Source organism: Mastomys coucha, unplaced genomic scaffold (genome assembly GCF_008632895.1).
Source record: "Mastomys coucha isolate ucsf_1 unplaced genomic scaffold, UCSF_Mcou_1 pScaffold6, whole genome shotgun sequence".
Lineage (NCBI taxonomy): Eukaryota > Metazoa > Chordata > Mammalia > Rodentia > Muridae > Mastomys > Mastomys coucha.
Window position 1 is genome coordinate 43,033,793 of NW_022196912.1, and position 26,736 is coordinate 43,060,528.

Here is a 26,736-nt window from a genome sequence, read left to right on the forward strand (position 1 = left end):
TGGTCTGTGAAGCAGTGTTCAACCATCACAGCTACGTTTCCACACTCGATGTGAGCTATGGTCCTTGGGCTGGCAATGTTAGGGACTCAGCACGTGTCATCATTCCATCATCGTTGTCACCAGAGAGTTCAGGTGAAAATCTTCTGCTCCATCTCTTTGCCCTCTTCTCACTTTAGCCTCTAGCATATATTGATCTTATTCCCCTCAACACACACACACACACACACACACACACACACACACACACACACACCACTCCATGGATATCATGTATGGGAACTGCATAGTACACAGCATTTTCAAGCCAGCTCTTTCCACATCCCAAGCTACACATAAGGTCCTTTATGTTTGCAAACACTGGTTCTCTGCTGTCTGGATGTGGCACAGCCTCAGGACATCCTGAGGACATCCTGGCTGCTCCCAACAAGGTTGGGCGTGATGAGTAGATCTACTGCAAATACCTTGTGCAAGTGTCTGGGGAGGTGGGGAGCAGGGGAGAGGGATAAATGTGTCTGCACAAAAATAGATTGGGGAGAGACTTTTACTGACTACCTTAGGGGTTCGGTTAACATGTAAGAAGAAGTTAAATTAGTATTGTTTGTATTAAGAGGCTGAGAAGGGGGAGTGTCTTCTAAATGTATGTGTCTTGGTGATGCTATTGTATGTAGTACTTCATAATGAGAGCACTCTCTTAAGTTGCTGAAGTTTCCATAAGGCCTAATATGCGTCCAAAAGTAGGGTCTCTGGACTAAAGGAGTGGGGAGAGAAGAGGGTCCCTGCATATTATGCTAATTCTTCCTTGGGGACAGGAGAGGCAGGCTAGGCAAACCTCAGAGCCAGAGTCTATGAGGGAACGTAGAGGGCTGATTCCCCTCCCAGGAATGAGGAAGACTGATCCTTGAGCATGGATCTCCTTTTGCAGCAGTGTCCTTGCCTTGTGTATAAAAGAAAATACAAATGGTTTTGAACATGATGGTGACTGTTTGTGATTGTGTGTGAGAGCATTGGGTGGCCTGTGTGTACACAAGTGGAACTTGTAAGGAAACAGCTCTGAAGGCACAGACTGAAGTTCACCAGACCAGATTTCTTTAAGCCAGAATTCTATTCACTCAGTCATTCTTCAGCCAGCAAAAGAGTCTGTGTTCTTAGCAGTGTGTCATTGTGGGAAATGAAGGCCAAGATGGGGCAGCGACACTGGAAAAGAAGTACAATGCCTGGACCATTTGGCTTACTTGCAGAGAGAAGGCGCTTCTTCCTATGGGTGGGAAGCTATACATTGCTGTAGCACAGGAAGAAAAAAGCATTTGTTGGCTGGGGGGCAGAGAAAGGAAGACAGCAAAGGGATCGATCTCTTGTCACCTTAGGCTACTGTGTACAGAAGTAGAAAGAGACACAGTGTGGGGCAGACTTTCATGAGATATTTCCGGGGTCACTCCTATCTGCATTGTTGTTCAATTAAGTTTATGAACTAGTAAGGCTTTTTTATTTTCTTACATTTATTTGTTTGTGTGTGGGTAGACATGTCAGAAAACAACTTTTGGGAGTCTGCTCTTCTCCTACCATGTGGGATCAAGGGCTTGAACTCATATTCTCAAACTTAGCAGCAAGTGCCTTTACCCATTGAGCCATCTTGGTGGCCTGAATTTCCTGTCTTTAGTATCTTATACGTTTAATACTAGGAAAAAGATTCCAATTAAATTGTAAGGAGGAAGCATTATTTCTGTGACATTCCAGGTATCCTGGATATTGCATGTTTTACGACAGGGCTACTTAATTGTGGCCTTGGTGTTTGGATGTTGTTTACTGTTTCAATTTCTGTCCCATTTAGATGTGGCAAACATTTATTTCTCTGGACTCCCTGTGACAGGCAGGCTGCACCCCACCACCTCTGCTGGCTTCTAGCACTGGCTTCCATGCTACCTCTTTCTGGCTCCTGGACCAGCAAGTTTGGGTTGCTCGAAGAGGAAGGAGCCCCAATGCTCATCAGAGCCCAGGCTGAAGTTCAGTTCACTTGTGTTGAGTATCTCTAACCTGGAGAAATGAATGGCTAAGTGGCTGGAAGTACACACCTATAGCAGCATGGGCTGCATTCCTATGGTGGGGATCCCTGAAGCTCTTCATAGTAGCTTGGTCTGCATGCCTGCATCACCACATTTATTACAGAGCATTGCCTACTTGACCCCTTGAGAAGGCTATACTCTGCTCTCTCTCTTCTCTGTTCATTTGACTTATGTCCTTGCCCACTACCCTCTGCTAGCTACTCTGTTAACCGTTCTTCAGGTCAGCTCTAAACAGACACAGTCATTCTGTCTCCAGGTGAAGCTATGTCTCTATTGTCCATGGGGACCCACCTTCATTCATTTCCTCTTGAGTTGGGATCCAACAGCATGATCAGTTCAGGAGTAGCTATAGGCCAAACCTTTGTGAATGGTGAAGGAAGATTAAAGTGGAAGGAGAGACGCAGAGGTGTTTAAGTTCAAGTGAAAATTCTCATTGCCTAACATCCATTGGAGTTTACTTCATCCTGTCCTGGTGACAGCTCCTTTTGGAATGAAATTTCCATTCCAGGCTTGTCCCATGGTGCTATTTAGGGATAGGTAACCTGTTTGGGTGCACATATTCTGCATTGAAGGGCAGTATTGCTTAAAGATCACATGTAGCTTGAGTCTATCTGAATCTGATCTAGACAGTCAGGTCAAAAGTCTAGACATGGAAGAGATTCTGCACCTGTGAAGACACCTGCCACAGTGGGATGAGGTAGGTGTGTTGTTTATCAAGCATGTGAAGAGGAAATGAATCTTTGCCGTGAGACCAGGAACTGTGAAGGGTGGAGTCTTGCCCCTCCACAACAAAATGCTGGCATTTGCAGTCTCAGAAGGTGACCTCATATGCTGGTGGTGAGTTGTAAGGTCATATTGTAAGTCAAGTCCAATGGGACTGAAGGAATTTGGACACACAGAGATATACATGGAAGGAATCTGATAGGAAGAGACACGGGAGAATACAACTATTTAAAAGTCAAAGGCACAAAGATCTAGAGACATAGACCACCCCAACTCTCGAGCTATAAGGAATCTGCTCCACATCCAGCTTGATTAGGCTTTTAATTTTCAAGGCCTGGAGATGAGATAGTTCTTATTGTCTAAGTTCTAGGATAATCTGACAGAGGAGGTTCTTTAATTGAAGTTCCCTCCGCGCTAATCCTTGCATGTATCTTCAATCCAGCATTCATCTTCTTGATACCTCGGTTTTCTCCAGATTACTTTAACCTTTGTCAAATTGATGAAGACCTAACCAGTGCAGTTTCTAGGATGTTCCTATGAAAGAAAACACACCATACTTTGGTTTCTGAGTTATTTTGCATAGTGTGATCTCTCCAGGTGCATCTGTTTTCCTGCAAATGACATAATCATTCTACTGCTGAAAACACTACAGTATACCACATCTTCTTTATCCACCTCTCTGTTGATAGACACCTAGGCAGATCCATGACCCATGTCTTGGATAGTGCTGTAGTTAAACCTTGATGTGTAAGCATCTCTGTGGTACATTGACTTTGAGTCTTTAGGGTAAATGTCAAAAAGGCTCTTGTTGGCTTATATAGTTTCACATGTTAACAGCACTTCTGGGAAGAGGGCACCTTGAAGAATTTCCTCCATTAGATTGACTTGGGAGCATTCTATAAGGCACTTTCTTGATTACTAGTTGATGTAGGAGTCCCTTACCCCTCTGTAGGTAATACCATCTCTAGACAGGTGGCCCTGGACTGTATGAAAAAGCAAGCTGAACACAAGCTTAGAAATGAGCATTAAGTACCGCTGTTATACTATCTCTGCTACAGTTTCTGCCTTGGCTTCCTTCGATGGTATTCGGTAACCAGTAAGATGAAATAAACTCTTTCCTCTTCAAGTTCCTTTTGGGGGGACACTTCATCCCATCAACAGAAAGCAAACTAGGATGCTGCATCGTAGGGTAGATCTGTATCTTTGAGACATGGGCACACTTCCACAGTGGCCAGACTAGTTTATATTTCCATTGCTTCCACTGCTACAAGCCCCCCCCAACCCCCTTGCCCCAGGAAACTATCCAGAGAGAGAAACCAGTAAACCCTGGAGCAACCGCCCTCTAGGAAAATGTTTTGCAAGAATTTCTGTTTAGCCACTCCAGCCATCTTTGTGAGGGTCATATCATAGTAGGCATTGATGTGGGAAGGTCCTGTCAGCACAGAGGAAGTCATCATCACTATGTCTAGCTGTCACAGCTTCAAAGAGCACAGACATTATAGTGTCATTTGGGAGGTTTGGGGTCTTAGGGAAAAGTTCTATGAGAACTGAAAAAAAGAATTTCCATGTCGCTCAGGCGAAAATGCATGCTTGTAGCATGGCCTCTTCTTGCTCTTTCCTCTGAGGACTATGGGCAAGTTTTTATTCCAATTTTTTATCTCTCTGTGCCTGCACACTTCATGTGTGCAATTGTGTGTGTGTGTGTGTGTGTGTGTGTGTCACTTCACACACATGGAGGTCAGAGGATGATCTTATCACTTTCTGGTGTTGCTTGAAATAGAGCCTTCTTGTTGTTCACCACTGAGACTAGCTGACCCAGGAGCTTCTGGGACTCTCTGTCTCTACTTCTCATCTCACAGTAGGATTGCTGGACATACAGATGCATACTACTGCTACTGTGTTCAGTATTATGTGGGTTCTGGGGATCTAGACATTGGCCTTAAGATTGTGTGGCAAATGTTTGACTTACTCAACCATCTCTCCAATCCATGACCTGGCTTTAGAAATTCTAGCTTCTAATCATCCCTCATTGCAGGAAGAATTTACCTGTACCGTGTCAATCCTTAGTCACTGCATGTGTGCCCTCGTTCCAACTGTCATCATATTGACACTCCAGTTTTCCCCAGAGATCAAATCTACACAGTTGACACCACTAAGGCTAGGATCATGGATGCCAGGGATGTGCCTGGAGTGGGAGGGCTATGCAGGAAGTTCCTCTCAGTTATTTATAAAGATCTGTTTCAGACCTGAGATACTTCTATACAATGAAGTTCCTCTCACCCAACTCCCTAGTGAATTTTGGAGGCAGGAAAAGCAGACAAAAATGCAAGACAATTGGTGTGAATTTCAGTTTACAGGCACTGTGAGCCCAGGTGTTGGGTGTGGAATCACAGGAACATGGTGGCCAATGGAGAAGCCATTGCTTTCATTGGGCTCATTGAAGGAAGAGCATCATTTCCCATTGGTGCTACCATGGAGATACTCAGTTCTGGGTCGCTTTCCTCAAAATCTTTCAGTAGGATATGCATGCTTCAATCTTTTAATGAGTCAGAAATCACTCAGAGAGTCTGGGAAAGGCAAAGAATCAGGGAGAAGAAGGGAGTGCTGCCCCTTTCCCTGGAGGATGTTCTGTTTCCCCCTCTCTCACAGGCGTAGTGCATTGCCCAAGACCTACTTACTGCTTGTCCTTTACCTTGAACTTGACTGAAACTGTATTTTCCCACGGGACTAAGTTTGGTGCTCTCAATATCTTGCCAGTGTTATTGTAAATTGATCCCATCTGGTTTTTGTTATTGTTAGTGGTTGATGGCTTCTCTCTCTCTCTCTCTCTCTCTCTCTCTCTCTCTCTCTCTCTCTCTCTCTCTCTCTGTCTCTCTCTCTGGCAAGGAGAATTGAGTGCAAAATAAGATGTTTCATGTGTTGCCACTGATGTATTTTTACAACTGCAGCACCTTGATTTTCTTTCTCTGAAGCATAAGTTTAGCCCAGAGATTTCTTCTTATGAAACAAGGCTCTGGGAACCTCTTAGACTATAAAAATCTAAGTCTGTGTATTTGTATATGTAATTGTAAATGTAAGGGTGTTTGAATACAACACAAAGCAAGTACTGTGCTCTGTAGTGGGTGGATGCATCTATAAATAGGATAGAGCATGAGGGCAGGGAGGCTGGTACCCATAGATACTGTGCCCTGTTTCCCTGGACCAGGCAACAAGGCAGACCACTGAGTAAATACGGAAATCCTGACCATAGGGAGGCATTTGATCTTCTCAGATTTAATGGTGTTTTGTTTTGTTTTGTTTTGTTTTGTTTTGTTTTGTTTTTCAGTTCTCTCATTCTGTCCTGTGGGGAAGTATATGCTTTACCCATATATATTTTCCTCAGGATTTAAATGTGATATTCCTAAATGCATATGGTATGCCTATATTTAACCTCTTGTAGGCAGAGGACGAGAGGGTATTTAATAGCATTCTGGGTGAATGAATGCTGCACAAGTATGATGTTGGGTGTCTAATTTTGGATCTAACTGTGAAGAATAAGATCCAGGGTATAAAAGGAAAGGCATTTGCAGTATTTCCTGGGCATGTATTTCCTTGCTCAGCCACCTCCGGGGAAGTTTATTGTGTCAATGCTAACTACAACAATTCTATAGAATAATACTATATCCCATACCAAAATGGTCTGAAAACTGCCTGTACAACATACTGAAGTCTAAACATGTGTAAGATTGTATATATGTATATGTACATATTTCTCCTCCCCCACCAATACAGATAGAATCTAAATCTATGTATATCTTCCAGAAGAGCAAACCAGAGTCTTGAAACTCTCCCATGCTAAGAAATTCTCAGTCTGAAGTCTGAGGACACTTTTTAATGAATTAGCTGCTTGCTTCCCTGTGCAGTTGAACCCACATCTCATTCCGTCCATAATAATCTTTAGTAGTTGTGTGGACATACTTCCCTAAGTACGTAGGCTCTGCTTTCCAGGGTGTGCTATCAACCAAAAGCTTTTGACACTTTGATACTTCTTGATACCCTTTGATACTCTGAAGCATAAGGTCTACTGTAGAACAATTGGCCCAGAAAAATCCAGCCAAAAGCTTCAATATGGTGACTCAGAATCTCCGATTGTTAAATCTCAGGACTGAAGACCTGCAGTCCCTAGGAGACATCTTTGTTTCTATGTTGGTCAAATGGCTGAATATGTTGTACCTGTGTCTGAGGGTTCTATGAGACTCAAAGTCATCCATGACATTCTTTTTGAACAGTATGATTATAAAGTAGCATCATAAATATGTGCTGTAGCACTTGGTAAAGGCAGATGAGTCTAGGAATAGTGGGGTTTGGAACATTTCCTCTGGATATGTTTGTGCTGCTTAGGGAAGCAGTTTTCTAATAGCTCTAAGAAGTAGAAAGCAAGGAGATGTACCATGGAAGTTCATCCTGTCTCACCTACAGAATATGTCCTTAAGTGGTTAGAACCTAGCTGAAATTCAGCCATAAACTTCCAGTGGTATGGGATTGTAGGTTTGAGTGATGGCTACATAGTCAATGGTGCCTGTGGGGTCTGTGTCCCATCAGTCTGCAGGTACACAGCAGGCTGAATAGGCATTTTGCTGGTACCCCAGTTTTTCATTCATATTGTTTATACTGATGGTAGAGTTCTGCACCATCAGCTCCATCACAGGCTGCGAGATAGCAGGAGACAATACATAAAGAAGAGAAGAAATGATGGAAGGCCTCTTCTGGGGGAACTTTGCCTTCAGTGGTAAATTCTATCTTCAAGTAAACTTAGGGGTCTGAAAATATAACACAATACCAAGCTTTGCAGAATGTCACTTTTCTCCAAGTCTGACTTTCTGTTCTTCACTTCACAGAAGCTGAGAGTTGTGAGGGTGTAAACTGGGACAACAACAACAGCAGCAGCAATTTTATGATTATTTCTCTGTGTGTTTGATGTGCATGGGTGCCAGTGGGGTGCAGCATGCATGAGACGTCGGAGGACACACATGTGGAGTCAGTCAATCTTCCATGGAAGATTGAACTCAGGTGTTCAGGTTTACATGGTAAGTGCCTTTACCCACAGTGTCATATTAAATGCTCCTAATGTTTATCTTTGTCTAAAGACTTAGAGCGAAGACCAAATGAGACACGGACTTAACAATTATCGGATTCTTGGATTTTTTGACAGAAGATAGCCATCCTTAGACAATGGGTGACAACCTGTAAGCTACTTTAATAAATCCACTTTGGCTATATGTAGAATCATTGTAATAGTTTTGTTCCTCTCAAGGACCCCAATTAATACAATCACTAAATAGACATTGAGCTAGAGTGGGGGCCATTCTCATTACTAAAACCCTGAACAAACTGACTGGGACAGCTCAGATGTTTAACTAGCTTATAATGAATGAATGGATGGATGGATGGATGGATGAATGAATGAATGAATGAATGGTACCCTGGTGGAAAGTATTGAATATTCCATAGTATATAAACATGTGTTTGCAACTCATGAACCTAGTCATTGTTTGTCCTGAGAATGTAAAAAATATCCCTTTCATTAAATAACCCAGATTCTTGAACAAATTTCATTACAATGACTTAGTAAAAGCAAAGCCATTGAAAGCAAGATTGACTCTTAATGGACTTATAAATATTGATAAGGTGATTAGTGGGCTGGCTAAGCAGGTAAGAGCTTTTACTGCTTGAAGACCTAGGTTCATCTCCCAGCTCACAACCGCTTATACCTTCATCTTCAATACCCTCTCCTGGCTTCCACAGACACCTGCACTCTGGTGCATATAATCATGTGCATACACACACACACACACACACACACACACACACACATACACCCACAAACATACACACACAATATTAAAAAAGAAAAAAACAACCTGAGTCTCTTACAGTAAAAGCAAGGAGGATGATCCAGAAAAAATCTTCCAAGTCAGATGTGGTGGTGCTTACCATTTATCCCTTTATTCAGGAGGCAGGTAGAGCTCTGTGAATCTGAGGCAAACCTGTTTTACACAAAGAGTTTTAGGCAAGCCAAAGCTACATATCAAGATCTTGTTAAAAAGAAAGAAGGGACAGGAGGAAGGGAGAAAGGGAGGAAGGGAGGAAGGAAGGAAGGAAGGAAGGAAGGAAGGAGGGAGGGAGGGAGGGAGGGAAGGAGGGAGGAAGGGAGGGAGGGAGGAAAAAACTAACATTGTGATATAATTGTGTTTCTTATGTGTACATTTCCCAAATCAGATACAAGGCCTGGATGTCTGAGCAAAATCTTCTTTTTAACTGAATTTCCTGGTTTTTGAGTATGACAATGTGGTCCAAAGGAGCCAAAAGCTTGCATGCTCCTTGTTGAGTTCAGGGTTCTTTGCACTGTGTTCAGGCAGTGACACACTCATAGATGAGAATGTGCTTGCATGCTCCTTGTTGAGTTCAGGGTTCTTTGCACTGTGTTCAGGCAGTGACACACTCATAGGTGAGAATGTGCTTGCATGCTCCTTGTTGAGTTCAGGGTTCTTTGCACTGTGGTCAGGCAGTGACACACTCATAGGTGAGAATGTGCTTGCATGCTCCTTGTTGAGTTCAGGGTTCTTTGCACTGTGTTCAGGCAGTGACACACTTATAGATGAGAATGTGCTTGCATGCTCCTTGTTGAGTTCAGGGTTTTTTTTGCACTGTGGTCAGGCAGTGACACACTCATAGGTGAGAATGTGCTTGCATGCTCCTTGTTGAGTTCAGGGTTCTTTGCACTGTGGTCAGGCAGTGACACACTCATAGAAGAGAATGTGCTTGGTCATCTTTTCCCCTCTTTGAAGTCATCATCACACAGGACAGAGCCAGACCTCATTTATCCTAACATCTTCCTCACAACCTGAATCCTAACGAAGGACAAGAACACAGCCAAAGCCAAGGAGCATCTAATTACATCATCAGTTGTTGCTGTGGCTGACCATGGGAAGGTCACATAATTGCTTTTGTGTCTCTTCCCCACCTACAGAGTAGGAAGGATAAAAGCCTTAGCTTTCTCTTTGGTGATCTGGGGACCACGATGACAACTCCTTGGAATAGTGTTGTGATGTCTGACCTGGCATGGAAATGCAGGGCTGCACTTCAAAAGATCTTTCAATTAGGCTAAACTCTGTGAAAAGGATGCACGTGTCTGGATGCTTCTTTTTTTTGTACATTTTACTTACACACACACACACAAACACATGCATGGACTCACACACACAGGAACACACCAATGAGCACACACACAGGAGTGCACAGGCAAATGTGTGGCAAAGACAGGCAGAAAAAGAGTTGAAAGGTGTGCTCCTGTGTATAGAGAATGTGTGTGTTCCTATGTGTATGTTCCTGCATGTGTGTGCTTCTGTATGTGTGTGTGCTCTTGTGTGTGTACATGTGTGCTCTTATGTGTGCTCTTGTGTATATGCTTTTGTGTGTATGTGCTCCTTCCTGTATATGTGCTGTGTGCTACTGTGTGTATGTGTTGTATTCCTGTGTATAATTCTTCTGTGTGTGTGCATGAGTGTTAATTGTATGTGTGTGCCTATGTGCTATTTGTGCTTCTGTGATGTGTGTGTGTACAACTATATATATGTGTTTTGTGTTCCTGTGTGTGCATGTGTTACTTATATATGTTTATTGTGTTCCTGTGTGTGTGCTACTGTATATATGTGTATTGTGTTCCTGTGTGTGTTAACTATAGGCACATGAATGTATGAGGACCTTGACTGTTGGTCCTCAGCTTCTGTCTTGTTTGAGACAAGTTTTTTGTTGTTGTTGTTATTGTTCACAGATGTGTACACCCAGATAGCTGGCCTACTGGCTTCTGGGATTCTCCTGTCTCTGCCTCCCACTAGTCTTCCTACTAATGCCATATAGTGTCTATCTTTATCTTGATTCCAGAGATTTGAACTCAGGCCTCAATGCTTGTGAGCAAATAGTTTTACTCAGTGAGCCATCTCTCCACCATGGACATTGCTTGAAGAATCAACATTTACCATGGATATTAAATCTCACACACTTCAAGTCCTTTACCCAGGGCTCAGATGACTTGAGTATTTGTAGACACTGAGAATGAGGAGCTGCTTCAATTAATTCTCAGGAAAGTGTGCCATGGGGTGTGTGCAGACAATACCACAAGATCAAGAAATAAACACACGACATATTGCAGGGACACATGTCTCTGAGTGTACCTTTCACTGCAGGAAAACAGATTGACTTCATCAGAATTAAGTGCAAAGTCTGTTTCCACCACAGTCTTGAGTTACTGCTCAAGGGCAGATCTTTATGCCAACGTACACACACACACACACACACACACACACACACACACACACACACACACACATCACCACCTCTGTATCTCAGGGATTGCTGGCACTACAACGTTATAGAGAGGAAAAGATATGTCTCAGTGAGACTCTCATTTTAATGAGGAAAAATGGTTTTATCTGCACTTTCAACAGGCAGCCCATACACTACCATCATTCTAGATCAGAAAAGCAGGTTTCATTTTTAGCTGAGCCAGTAGGGTGATGCTGATTTAGATGAAGGCTGAATGCATCTTGCAAAGGCAAGCCTGCACTGGGTGTTCTTAGCAGCCTCTGTCTGTTTCACACACACCCAGCAAGGGTGGCCCTGCATTAGCCAGCTGCTGGTTCAGGCAAACCACTAGGAAAGGACTCGCTGGACTCCAGAGCCACCTGCCTGCTCTGAGGCTCTCTGCAGAGTCCCTGGTGGATTAGGCTTCTGCCACTGCACTATGGTTTTCCTTCTGCAGCTGCCTCTTTCCTGGCCCATTCTGCCATCCTAAGTGTCAGCCTGGCCACCTGCGGTGCCACCCTACCCTTGCTGGCCAGAGCTGGCAGGTGCTCCTCAGCAGGCAGCAGGCACTGTGGCTGCCGGTGTGTGAGGCCAGGTGTTCTATGAACCTTGGCACCTCTGCATGCAGAAGGAGCCAGGGGGAAGAGGCTGTGAACGGCAGAGCTGGCTGCTGGCCAGGCCTCCCCTGGCATGTCAGCCTTCTGACAAAGCCAGGCTCCTGCCAGAGCAGCAGGCAGGAAGCCCGGTTGCCCAGGGCCATCGATCAAGCAGTAAATAGATGTACCTTGTAGGGGTCCCAACCCCCAATCCTTGAGGCTGGGAGTCCCCTGACCTATTGTGTAGTTCCTCTCTGCCTTGAATTAAGCCCTTGAAGTTAAAATGTGGCCTTCCACAAGCAACATGGATGCCATCTGGTTCTTGCTTATAAAGGCAGAATCCTGGCTTTGGTTCTTAGCTAGCAGTAGCAATGACAGTGACAAAGTCAACAACTTGGTGAAGACACCAGTGATCACGTGTCTAACCAGGCCTGGTTCCCCACTCCACCTTTCCCAAAACTCTATGGTCTAGGCCTAACCTCTTCTTACCTTAAAGCCTTCCTATATTCTGGTTATGCACAGAATTGGAGACAGTCATGTTTCATGTTGCTCAGGGTTCTGAAGAATGGCCAGAGAAATCTCCCCTTCTCAGAAAGTCCTGAGGTAGCTGCCTAAGGAAGAATTATCTTGACAGGGAGCTTCATTTTTCAAAACAGAATTAGGGCAGCTGACACATTGTACATTAAACCTATGAAAAACAGAACAGAGACAAGACAGGGAAGCTTTAAAAAGAGGGAAAGTGGCTAGAAAAGCCAACGGAAAGCCTGACATGGCCCTCAAGAGGCTGAAGCAGGAGGATTGTTGTGAGTTCAAGGCCACCTCCTTGGTGACATCTTATCTTCTGGAAATGCAAAAGCAGGAGTTGAATGGCTCTTCATAGAACATCCCCCACCATGAGGTCCTATCAGCAGAAGGAAGAACACTTGGTTTTCTTCGAGGTGGGAGAGAGAGGCGTCCAAGGCAAAAACAGCTGAGAATCCCATCATAGTTCACGGTGTCCACAGCTTAAAATGCGTCAGACACATTTGCAGAGTGTGCTACTGTGATAACTTGACATGGAGAGTTCTATCCCAGTAGAATTCCTTTATGCAAGTCTATGTTTAAGAAAAGCAGCTTCCAGGTAGCTTAAGAACAAGTGATATCGTCCTGTAGAGTACTCATTTCTCTTCTCTCTTTCAGGCAAGGTGTGGCTGTGCAGTCCTTCAGTCAAGAGGAACCTCACAGCTGATGCTCACAGGGGTTAAGACTGAATTCTATGAAAGAGCCAGAAATCCAGCTCTTCCAAGTTGGCCCTTTAGGGAAGACCACACTGAGTCAGTGGTGGAGGCCTTGCCTCTTAAGTTTGTGTGAGCAGTCTTGACTGTTATGCATTTATTTACTTACTTATATGCTTATGTGTATGGGTCTTGCCTGTATGTATGTTTGTGTACTACACATACACCTGGTGTCTGAGAAGTTCAGAAGAGGACATTGATCTCTTGGAACTGGAGTTATGGATGCTTGTGAACCATTGTGTGGGTGCTGGGAACCAAACCCTGGTCCTCTGGAAGCCCAGCTGGTGCTCTTATTGATTGGGTCATCTGTCTAGCCCCTGCATACTTTGATTTTAAACACCTGCATGTCAACCTAATCCTTCCCCATTGATGGGAAGATGATTTTAAAGATATTTTTAGATCATTTTGTGTTATTTGCAAATCAAATAAATATCCCAGAGTAGCCTTCACCTGCCCTTGCTCATAGCGCTGAACTTTGTCATCAGATAAGTAATTGTGAGAAAGACTCACAGAGGCCCCCTAAGAAGCTAGTTTTTCTTTTTCTTTTCTCCAAAATGCTATTTTTATTGATTCTTTGGGCATTTCACCTCATAGACCCTGATCATATTCATTTCCCAGTCCTTTCTTGTCTGCCCCTCCTCTTTCTAACCTCCCCCATCCAACAACAACAACAGCAACAATAACAAAAACCAAGTCCAATTTGTGTTATTCAGATACTTGGTGGAGCATGGTTAAATTCCCAGTGATCCACCTCTAAAGAAACTTGAGTCTTTCTCCCCCTGCACCCCCACCAAAGCCACTTCTAAAAACAGGTTTGTGGATTTCTTCTGGGGTGATTTAGATCCTTTATAACCGTCCTGGCTAAACAGAGAAGAAATTGTTTCCAGGAAGAACACACACTGTGCATCACTTTCTGACTCGTAATGGTCCATAGATCCCCAGGCCCTCCCTAAGCCATACTACACTGGCATGACCACAGGGGATGATGAATTTAAAAGAGGAAGTACTTAGGCTGACTGTGCATCTGATTCTTCTCATTTGCCCCTATTTTACAACTAGTTACTAGGCATTTTGAAAGTGGGAAAACTGAAATTTGGGTAGGTTCATTGCTAATGTCATGGAATAATGGTGTGTGCAGCACCCAATTGGACTTGTCTGGTTGAAGAGCCTGCATTTCATTCTAATAAGCACTTGTAGACTGGGAGGTCCTTAATATAATCTCTTGTACAGCAGCACTTTGAATGGCTTCATTCCCCTTGGAAGGATTTTTCTACCTGGAGGGAGACAGAGGAGAGGCAGATAGTTCTGTCCCATGGAAGGAGCTACAAGCAGGCTCAAGGAAAGCTTCAAAAAAGCAAACAGTGTGTGGTCCTGGGTTTGAAGTGTGGTAGGGTAGAATTTCAATGAAGTGGGAGGTAGGTTGAATGTTTTGTGTGTAAGGAGATGCCCACTTCCAGTCAGTATTGTCAGCTGAGAGGGATTTTTGCTTTACAAAATCCTGAGTCATGTGTCAAATACCAGAAAAAAATTAATAATTATGTCGAGAAGAAAATCATGGAATACCAGTATGTCTGACTGTCTTCCTCCTCCCTCTTCCTCCTTGGTTCCCATCCTTCTTTCTTTCCTATTCCCCCCTAACTTTCTTCTTTCTCTTCCTTTCTCCTTTCTTTCTTTCCTCCTTTTCTCTCTCTGCTTCTCACACTTCCTCCTTCCCTTCCTTTATATTTTATATACTCCTCATCCTTTTTCCCCCTTCCCAATTGTTTTTCCTTTTTTCCTTCCTCCTTCTCCTCCTCATTTCCCCCTTTCTTCTGTGTTCCCTTTCTTCATTTTCCTCTCTTTACTTCTTCTTTGTCCTCCTCCTGCCTAGTTTTGTATTCTCTCCTCTGATGAATCCTGGTCCTCAAACTTTTGTCTTTTACCCTACAACTCTGCATCCTCAAGGGAGCCAAATGTCTAGTGGCATATCAAGATGCTGAGGATGCTAATGGCATTTAACCTTTGTAGAATGGATCTACATCCCACAAAAGGTTTTCCAGAAGTGAACCTGTATCCATCAGGAAGCTAGATATACTAACTTCATCAAAGCGAGTGTGGTCGTTTGCCTTTTTCTTTGAATGTCCCTCTCAAGGGATTTGAAGTCTGATAGAATTTCACAAGCACTGTTAAGGCTGCAAAACTGAGCCACTGTGGCTTCATCTTGAACTTCAAAGCATGATTCCTGCTTATAGAAGAACGGAAAGGTTGGATGTTATATATTCAAAGTCAAGGGCCATAGCTTCTATCATCTTCCCAAGGTCAAGGGTCCTGGATTCTAGGATCCATCCAAGTTAAGGGTCACTGATTCTAGAATTGTCCAAGCCAAGGGTCGTGGGTTCTATACTCTTCCCAATGCCAAGGATCATGAATTCCATACTCTTTTCAATGCCAGGAGCTGTAATTGTATGCTTGGCCCAAGGCCTGTACCATGGATTCTATGCTCTGTCTAAGGCCAGCGCCTGCTTTCTACATCTTCTACTTTTTTTTTTATAGGTAGGAGGGGCCCAGTTCCTTACATATGAATCCATTCATGAAGTGTGAATTTTGATCTGCTGTTTTAGCAATCCATTTGAAGTCACATCTACATGAGGACACTTACCAGTCCAGAAAAACCTCTTAATGCTAACAACAGTGAGAGGAGACCTGAGCAGTCATTCCCAGCACCGTGTAAGACAGGGGAAGGAACTCAGTGTGGGTCATCATCTTCACTGTGTAGCCAAGTCAGGAATCTACGTAAGGCACAGTTGGGTTTAAAAAACATTAAAGTTGTTGGATAAAATTCACTATAACTAGGATCACCAGAAAGGCCCAGCAGATAAGGACACTTACCACCAAACATGAAATCCTGAATTTGATATCTGGGTCCCACATGACGGATGTGTAGAACCAATCCCATGAGTTGTCCTCTGAACACCATAGAAGTGAGAGTAGTATGAATGCACCCATACTCATAGTAGGCACACACGCATGCATGCACATATGCACACACACAAGTAAGTAAATATTTTAAAACCTTCTGCAAGCTGATACTATCTTGTAGAAAGATGCTGTGTTATTTTAGTTTTCTTTTTTCTATTGCATTTAGTTATAGTTGGTAAACTGAAGCTGAAGAACACATGCATCCTTTGGGCTCTCTGATAAGCTGAGACGAACAAACAAGGACTGACTTCCTTTTAACAAACAGAAAGCTGCTGGTCTGTGTTCAGCCCCAACTTTTGTTAATTCTCTGTGAATTTGCTCTCAAGTAGCTATGTTCTCCTGGAAGGGATTTTTTTTTTTTTTATTTAAATCATTTGAAATGGGAAGAGACACTTTGAATCTTCTGAGGTGGGAAGATTCACCTTTCCACTGGAAGCCTAGATGAAGAACATGGACGAAGGAAGCTCCCACTCTGCCTGCTTGCCCTCACTCTTACTGGCAAGTCTGTTCCTTCACTAGCATGAGAGCCTACTTCTTCAGGACTCTGATGTATACTGAAGACCAGCTGAGACATCCAGCCTCATGGACTGAACAACTACTCGATTCTTGGACCTTCTCTTGGTAGAAAGCCATTGTTAGACTAGCTGGACCATAGCCTGTAAGATATTTTAATAAATCCCAAATATATAAACATTTATTCTATAAGTTCTGTTTCTGTATTAGTTAGTGTTCTATCACTGTGAAGAGACACCATGACCACAGCAACTCTTACAAAGGGAAACATTTCATTGGGTCTGGCTTACAGTTCAGAGGTTTAGTTCATTATCAGCATGGCAGGAAGCATGGCAGCATACAGGAAGAAATGGTACTGGAGAAATAGCTGAGAGCTATGTTCTGATCCACTGGCTGAGAGAGAATCTGGGTTTGGCATGAGCATTTGAAACTCCAAAGCATACATCCATTGACACATTTCTTTCAACAAGCCCTCACCTCCTAATCCTTTCCAATAGGGCCACTCCCTGGTGAATAACCAACCAAATCTCTGAGCCAATGGGGACCATTCTTATTCACACCTCTAGGGAACCCCGACTAGTACAGGTCTTGAACATGTTGACTAATGGTCAAAGCCCATCTCCCGTGATCTCTTAGAACTATCATCTATCTGGGCTTTTCCTGCTTGCAGTCAGGGGACAAGCCTCATCTCCACCTTGAACCTCATTTCTACCCCTTCTCTCTATCCAGAGCAGAAGAGATTACAAGAGAGAAACCCCATCTTACTCAGAAACATCTCCCAGACCATTTATCTCCAATGTTGTAGTTGCCCTAAATTCTTAAAACTTGAAGCTAGGAGGCTAGCCAGCTATTTCCTTTCTCACACCAGAGCCTGGGTATGGAGGACACTCCACTTACAGATGGTAGGAGAAGCAGAGACAGGAGCAGGGATGGATATCAGTGATATATTTGGTATTGTATACAACCAGAGAGGTGTGAGAGTTCACATTCCAAGAAGATTGGGTGTTCATTGTAAAGGTATCATTCTTCTGTGTGTATATAGTGTGTGTGTGTGTGTGTGTGTGAGAGAGAGAGAGAGAGAATGCATATATCGTTGTGTATGAAGGCCAGAGGTCAACATTGGGTCTCTCCTTCAGTCACTCTTTATTTTTTGAGACAGGCTTTTTTTATGGGAACCAGAGTTCACTGATTGGCTAGACTATCTGACCAGTAGCCTGCAGGATCTTGCTGTTCCCATCCTTTGAGTCTGGAGTTGAAGAATATGCTCCAAGGCCTATGATTGCATGTTTTCTATGGAAGCAAACCTATGTCACAACAACTACTATGTAACTCATTGAGCTATCTCTGCAGTCCCACGATTTCAGTCTCATATCTATTAGAGTGGTATCCCCCCTCCTCCCTCCCTCCCTCTCTCTCTCTCTCTCTCTCTCTCTCTCTCTCTCTCTCTCTCTCTTTCTCTCTCTCTCTCTCTCTTTCTCTGCATTACTTTATGAACTTCATGTATCTAGGGTAATGCTCATTACATTGAAATTATATATTGGCTAAGTGAATAATTTTCTGAGTATTTAAAAACAATCTCCAAATAATACCACCAAGCTCTCCTCCTTGGTGTTCCCAGTGTGTTTTTCTCTTTGTTTGGGTGTGTGATGTGCAGCATGGACCTCAACTGTCCTCACACATTTCTGTGGGCATCTGTGCTCCAAAGATTCGGGCAGACAGATGCTAGTATGTGCCGCACAAATGGTCGTCTGCAGGCACTGGGTATAAATCAGACTGTTGAGCCTGGAGTCAGTTCAGTACACGCATATTACACTATTGAAGATTTGCTGATTAAATCACCCAAGCCGAAAACAGTTACAGTAATCCCAGACTCCAATTGGATTCCAGTGTCACGGCAAATCACTCGTGCGCTCTGAGCTCATTTAAGCCTGGGAAATAAACATCGCGGGAGAGTTGTTTGCGTTCTGTACCGCTTTACTGCTCAGTCCTTGCATTCATCATCGTGTTGAGCCAATCGCACATCCGAACGCCATTAAATAATGTTGTTGAATAGGCTTTCTTCCTCTGCACAATTGACTATAATGTGACCTAATAGATTGTGTTAATACGCCAATGGAAAGACTCGGAAGAGTAGTCTCCGAAACTGTTTTTATTTTTCTTTTACTTCACGAGAGATGGGTGCTGTGGAGGGGTGAGAAATACTCTTGCAAATTATGGGATGAAAAGAATGGGCCAACGTGACCGGAAAGCCCATTGAAAGTCCAAACAATGACTATAAGGACACGGGAGCACCCTGATGGTCCCCACTTGGGTAAACAGTAGACTCAGGTGGGGAAGTTGGGCTACACTGTGGATACTGTTGGAACAGTTCACTTCAGTGACACTTCGGGGCTCTTAGAACCTTAAAATGAGGGGTACAGTCTGATTCCTGAGATTTTATAGGTAAGAAATGCTGGCTTTGTGATCTTTCAGATTCATTTGGTCAGAGGCTTCCTACCTGGTGATAGTCTGGTGGTTTGAGTGAAAATGCCCCCCACCCCTACCCCATAGGCACATAGGAAGTAGCATTATTTGGGGGGTATGGCTTTGTTGGGGGAAGTGTGGCCTTGTTGGAGAAAGTGTGCCATTGGAGACACCCTTTGAGGTTTCAGAGGCCCATTTCTTTCTTCCTGCTGCCTAGCAATCCAGATATGGAACTCTGAGCTACTTTTCCAGTGCTGCCATGCTTTCTGCCATGGTAACAATGGACTCTGAAACTGTCAGCTAGCCACAAGGAAACATTTTCCTTTATAAGAGCTGCTGTAGTCATGGCATCTCTTCACAGTAATAACACACTAAGAGCTGGAGGTAACTTGGAATCACTTTGTAAAGCTTTGGCCCTGGGACGCGGACAGAGTTATTGGGCAAGGCACAGTCTCATGGGCAGATAAAGTCGCTTTCTTACTGTTACTACTCTGTGTTGGGGCATTCCCCTGGAATGCTTTTCGATCACTGAATGAGACCTACGGCAGGGGGGTTGCTCTGTGATGTGAAGGTTATTCATGACAGGCAAAGCCTAGTCCTGGGTGTGGATGTAGATTATTTTGCTGTTAGATTTCATGTCTCGATGCTAAAACTGTTACTCATGCTTGAATCACTGTGTCAGAAGGGACATTATCAAAGTCACCATAGTTTTAGAAATCAAGGCAATCTCAAGGACAGAGAACCCCACAGTGGCCCTAACATCATTTCTCGGGAGCCTGAGGGTTTTGGCAGGTCCGTGTGTAACCTGGGAATCACTGGTTCCAGAGGATTAGCATCCATGATGGAGGAGGAAATGGCAGACAGCTGGTGTGGCACTGAGTGGGCTGTTTTGTTGGTGGTGGTTTTGGTTGTTTTTGTGGTTTTGTTTTTTTGAGACGGGGTTCCTCTGTGTAACCGTGGCTGTCCTGGAACCCACTCTTTAGACCAAGCTGGCCCTGGATTCATAGAGATCCACCTGCCTCTGTCTCTGCCTCTGGAGTGCTAGTATTAACTGCATGCACCACCACCACCTGGTAGAAAGACACATTTTGATTTGGAAGCAGAAGGCAGAGAGTATACTGGGAGTGATGGCCTTTGAAGCTTCTAAGGTCACTCCTGTTGACACACCTTCTCTAACAGGGCCACACATCCTAATCCTTCCCAAACAGTTTAACAGACAGAGAACTATGTGTTCAAACATATGAACCTATGGAGCTATTCTCATTCAAACCACCTCGTATAGCTTCTTGAAATATCCATAATGAATGCATGTATTACATAATACAATAAAAATAAATATGGACAATAAAGAAGGAAATTGATGACGTTAAGGTGCTATAAACTCATACAATATAATGGAAAAAAGAAAATAAAATCAGGCAGATGAGATGGCTCAGTGCATAAAGAATCCTACCAACAAGCTTGACTACCAAAGTTCGATCCCAGAACCCAAAGAGTATAAGACAACTGACTTCTACAAGTTACCCTCTGGTTTCTACTTGCACACTATAGCATGGGCTCACATGAATGTACACACACTCACACCCTCTAAAATGTAATCAAATATACAAAGGTGGAATTAATGTTGCATATTACTTAATTTGGAAGCCAAAGTAGACAGAATATTAACATAAGAGAATCTAAGAGACTATATAATGCCACAAGGTAATAAAAATCATGAAAATTAAACATGAAGAAAAGGACTGGAGAGATTGCTCAGTGGTTATGAGCACTCCGGACTGCTCTTCCAGAGGTCCTGAGTTCAAATCCTAGCAATCACATGGTGGCTCACAACCATCTGCAATGGGGTCTGATGCCTTCTTCTGGTGTGTCTGAAGAGAGCAATGGTGTACTCATATACATAAAATAAATAAAATAAATCTTAAAAAAAGTAAAACAAATCTTTAAAAATAAGAAGAAAAAACAAAATAAAAATATGTTCTAATATATATAACCTATGAATGAAATGCAAGGAAAATTTGCATGTCACATCTATTTGCATACAATTCTTCATATGTTTATAGTAATGCTATTAAATAAATGATACTGAACAAATTCAGGAACCATCTGTCAGAATGAAAATCCTGAAGGAAAATTCTTCACAGAGCTGTAGATGTTTAGATTTGACACTCTATGAAATTCTATGCTTTCTTATGAAGAATTTTAATACACAAAAATGATATGTATCTTTTAATTTTTAGTTAATGTGCTGGATAGTTTTATGTCAACTTGACACAAGGAACAGTCATCTGAGGGGAGAGAAACCTCAATCAAGAAAACGCCTCCATAACATCAGGCTGTAGGCAAGCCTGCAGAGCATTTTCTTACTTAGTGATTGGTAGGGGAGGGCCCATCCCATTGTGGGTTCTATAAGAAAGCAGTCTGAGCAAGCCAGGCTGAGCAAGTTGGTAACAGCACTTCTCTATGGTCTCTGTATCAGCTTCTGCCTCCAGGTTCCTGGCCTGATTGAGTTCTTGTACTGACTTCTTTCAATGACGAACAGTGATGTGCAAGTGTAAGCCAAATCAACCCTTCCCTCCCCACCCCAGGTTGCTTTGGTTAAGGCATTTCATCACAGCAATAGAAAGCCTAACCAAGATAATTTGGAACTAGTTGAGTGGAGTATTGCTGTGACTGACACGACCATGTTATTTTGAGGAGGATTGTGGAAGAACTTTGGAACTTTGGGTTACAAAAGCCACTGAGTGTTGAGAGCTCAGTGAGCTGATCTTTAAGGTGTTTGGAAGATAAGAATATTGAGGGCAGTGCAGACAATACAGGCCTGGCTTTTAAGTTTTAGAAAGAGGCAAAAGCTCTCATCTTGCCATTTGTGCAAAGAATCTGTGTTGATCAGCTGGGTCTGAAGAATCATCTCTGATTAACAAGAGATAAGAACTACTAAAGGAAAACCTTTACTTTGCTGAAACAACTGATGCTGGTTAGCTAGAGCTAGAAACTTAACATTGATTAAAAAGAAATCAGCGTTGTTGAGATGAAATCTTCTGGGAACTGTTTCCTCAGGGTTAGCCCACAGAATCTCTGTTCCAGAAGAGGCCAAAGTTTTACCTTGTGCTGATAGCCAAACTTAATAGTGTAAAAGTCACCTAGGTAGTACCAATGTTAAAGGCCTGGAGGGGTCATGGAGAATAGCTGAGCAGTGGCACTGTGTGGCAGCGTTGGAGTCCCTGAAGAGAGCCCAGGAAAGGCTAGTGGTGAAAGTACAGCCCAGTTGCAGCAAGGGGGTCCAGCAATTTTGGAGATCCCAATTCCATGGAATGACCACAAAGAACAACAGCAACTGTGGAGTAGAACCAGCGGAAACCTAGAAGACAAGCTATGTGTATTACAGAGGACAGAGCCAGAGAAGTGATCTAAGCTCCTTGGTGGAGCCCAGAAACTTGTGAGTGAATCCCAGATAATTGAGCATTGCGTTTAAGTGTTTGGGATTGGTTTTGCTTTATTCACACTGTGAGTGTGGCCTGATTCCTCCCTCAGAAAGTAAGAATGTATTTAGCTTAATTTTGATTTTTATAGGAACTCACAATTGAGAGCATTTGAACTGTTAAAAGAGATTTTGGAGTTTTAAAGAGATGGGATATTTTAAAGGGACTGAACTTTTTTTTTTTTTTTTTTTTTTTTTTTTTTTTTTTTTTTTTTTTTTTGGTTTTTCGAGACCGGTTTTCTCTGTGTAGCCCTGGCTGTCCTGGAACCTTACTCTGTAGACCAGGCTAGCCTCGAACTCAGAAATCTGCCTGCCTCTGCCTCCCAAGTGCTGGGTTTAAAGGTGTGCGCCACCACCGCCCATCCTGGGACTGAACTTTTAATATGTCTGAATTTGTAGAGGCTGTGAGACTCTTAAAAAATTATTTTTTAATTTATTTCTATCATATATGTATTGATGTTTTGCCTATATCTGTGTCTGTGTGAGGGTATCAGATCCCTTGTAACTAGAGCTATAGACAGTTTCGAGCTGCCACGTGAGTGCTGGGAATTGAAAGTGGGTTCTGTGGAAGAGCAGCCAGTGCTCTTATCCACTGAGCCACCTCTTCAGTCCCCTGATTTTGTTTGTTTTTTTTAAATATGTGATCTTGGAGATGAATGAGAAAGGAAAAGTTGTGGCTTGATGGTGGTGTGTTTGTGTGTCAAATCCACAAGGGCTCAACTGTGCTGGCTAGTTTTATTTCAACGTAATACAAGCTAGAGTCATCTGAGGGAAGAGAGTCACAGCTGAGAAAATGTCTCTAGAAGACTGGGCTACAAGTAAACCCATAAGGCATTTTCTTAATTAGTGATTGGTTGGAGAGGGTCCAGCTCATTGTGGATAGTGTCATCTCTGGGCTGGTAGTCCTAAGTTCTATACGAAAGGAGACTGAGCAAACCATGATGAGCAAGTCAGTAAGCCACATTTCTCCATGGCCTCTGGAAGCTTCTCCATTGTTTTCTGCCCTGTTTGTGTTCCTACCCTGACTTCCTTTAATGATAAACACTGATTTGCAAGTTTAAGCCAAATAAACCCTTTCGTTCCCAAATTAGCTTTGGTCACTGTGTTTCATCACAGCAATAGAAACCATGACCAAGACAGTTAAATTTCATATTTGGTCATTAACATTGCTAAATGTGCAGTTTTGAAGAAATGTGTTTCGGTTGATTCCAAAGCCAGTTTTAGGTAGAAAACTTCAAGCACTGTAAGAGGTTAGAGAGAAGTAGAAAGGAATAGGAGGGCACTGGGGACAGGGGGTGGGTGTATTTGAGTTGATTGACAGTCAAAGCCTGCAAAGTAGGGGATTCTTCTCAACAGAGTGAAGGGTATACCTCAACAAGATGGCGTGCAACATTTCAGAGCTGACCTGAAGTTTTTGTTGTGGACATTTGAGAAATGGAAATGTGGCATCCTAGATTTGAGGCTGTGTGTGTGTGTGTGTGTGTGTGTGTGTGTGTGTGTGTGTGTGTGTGTGTGTAAAATGGTGTCAGGATGTATTCATGTGGACTTCTTTTTACCATTAGGAGGGCCTTGGCAGGCTGAATGGTAGGATGTAGCTCACTGCTAGTGTACTTTTTCTGGTATGTCCAAAGTCCCAGGCTCAGTCTCTAGAACCTGGGTAAGCAGAGTCAGGGAAAGAAAATAAACCTTATTTTATAATAAACTTTTTACCACAATAGGAAAAGGAGGCATAAAATATCACTCACAGCAAGGTTTACAAAATGTAGGGCTCCAATCACAGAAAAATATGCACTTGTACAAAAATATGGGCTTTGGCTTTGTGACTAAGTAGCTCTGTTTTTCACGGGAAGTGCACAGCTTAAGGAGGGATTTCTATGTGCCATTCATATCTTCTCTAGGCATTTTCACAGTGGCAATCTGCTGCTGTAGTTAGGAGCTAGAATGGAGCTTCAGCATTTAGGGTTGTATAATTGCAGAATTTAGGGGATCGTCAATCGTAGGAGTTTATAAAAAAAAACAAATTAAGATAAACATTTTGGTATCAACTATTGAAGACCATTAGAGGCATGTTTACTGTGAATTACTTTAGGTAGAAGTGGTGGAGGGTACTCATTCATGAGGATCTCCTTGGATCCTTCAGGTGTGAACTTGGGGTGTACCTCTGATACTGAGGGCTTTGTTTTGCTGCACTTTCCTCTTTCTTTGTCCAAAAACAGAGCTGGAGACAGTAAATACTTTGTATGCATCTAGCTCCTAGGGGAACTAATATAAAATCTATCTCACAGTATGCAACTAAGATGCTGCCTGTCCCTGAACTAGGAAGCTGTGGAGATACTAGAATCTATGTAGGGGATACTAGAGTCTATGTAGGGGACATTGATACAACAGGGACATCTCAGCTCTCCCAAGTGTAAACAATAAATAAGGAAGATATTTATGTTGTTATTGTTGTTGTGGTGGTGGTGGTGGTCATGGTAGTGGTGTATGTGCGTGTCTATGTACATACATGCATGCATGTGTGTGGGGCTTACTCACGTATCCACAGGTCAATGTTGAATATCTTTTTTTGTCTCTCTCTACCTTAGTTTTTGAGACAAGGTCTCACAGTGAACCTGATGCTCACTGGTTTAGGCTAAACTGGCTGGCCAGCTAAGATCCACAGATGCTGCCATGGCCAGCTTTAGTGTGGGTTCTGGACTTGGAAATTAGCTCTTCATGCTGGTGTACCATTCCACCCAGGGGACCCCCACCCCACTCTTCCAACTTCATAATCCTGTCATTTGTATTTGAGGAGGAGATGCATCCTGCCCTGCTGTCTGTGGACCTATGCAGTGTCCTGACAGAGTGCCCTTCTACAGGCAGTAGAGACTCATCTACTTCCCTCAGAAGGTGACATTTTGGACTCAGCACTGTGCCTTTCAGCATGAAGAAAGGCTAAGGACCTGGACTATGCATGATGATCTTGAATAGGGGTTTGTGGCATTTTCCAAAGAGTAAACTCAGTACACATGACATTTTTATTTTTTTTTAAAGGAGGCATGTAGAGACTTCCTTTCCTGGAATTTAATTTCTCAATTTATGTATTTAAGTTTGGCACCTAATTGGCCTCTCTAAATCAAGGCTATAAATACCTGAAATTGTCACAAGGGCCCTATGAAGTTGTAGCAAAGGAGACAGAGTGAACAAACTTGCCTAAAGAACAAGGGCTTGGGAAGGACTCCAGAAACAGGAGGCCCTGGCAGTGCACGCGGAACAGGAACAGTATGAAGTATATGTGGGTCAGGATGGGGGGTGGAAGAGTGTAAGATTGAGATGAGGGTAGAGGTAAATGAGGGTATAGGGTCAAGAGTAGGGAGGGGGGAGCATGAATCAAATGTTTTGGTCAGAAACAAACACCCAAGAGAGACAACTCACAGAAGAAAATCTCAGAGGTTCAATCCATGTTCACTTGGGTCTGTTTCTGAGAGTCACAACATAATGGACAAGGACTTGGTAAAGAAATGCTTCTGAACTCATGGCAGCCAAGAAGCAGAGGGAACAAGAAGGGGCCAGTAGGATACATGTTTCAAAGACACTCCCCCCCTCCAGTGACTGGCTTCCTCCAAATCCGTGCCTTCCACAGCACAGACTCATCATTTTATAACTGTCTAATTTAAAATCTGAATCCAACACTGAATTTTTTTTTAGGGGACATTACAGTATAGACTGTAACAGCAAGAAAAAGCCTATAGGAGCCAGGTAAGGCAGAAACCAGAGATTGGCTGACCACAGTGGATAGTTCCACAGGATGAAACTGATAGCATGGAATGCCTTTTCCTTGTGTCTATATTTTCTGTGTTTGTGGTGTCCTCCTGAAAGTCAATTCTCTATCAGTTTTGTGGACAGACAAGTACTAATAGAAAGAGGCCTCTAATTATGGCTAGTATTCCTCCATACATTTTACTTATGGATGCTCTAGCTTAGGTGTGTTGTGTGTGTGTGTGTGTGTGTGTGTGTGTGTGTGTGTTGTGTGTGTGTGTTGTGTGTGTGTGTGTGTGTGTGTGTGTGTGTGTGTGTGTGTGTTACATTTGGGTACACATGTGTGTAAAGAACAGAATTCAACTTTGGGTGCCATTCCTCAGGATACCTTGTTCTTTAGAGACAGGGTCTCTAACTGGTCTGGAACATATCAATTAAATTACACCATCTGGCCAGAGCATTGCAGGAATTATCCTCTCTCTACCTCCCTAGGGCTGAGATTACAAACTCACACCAACATTGCTGGATTTTTTTTTTTAATTTGGGTCCTGGGATCCAACTTCTCTCCCTCATTCTTGTACAGTGGA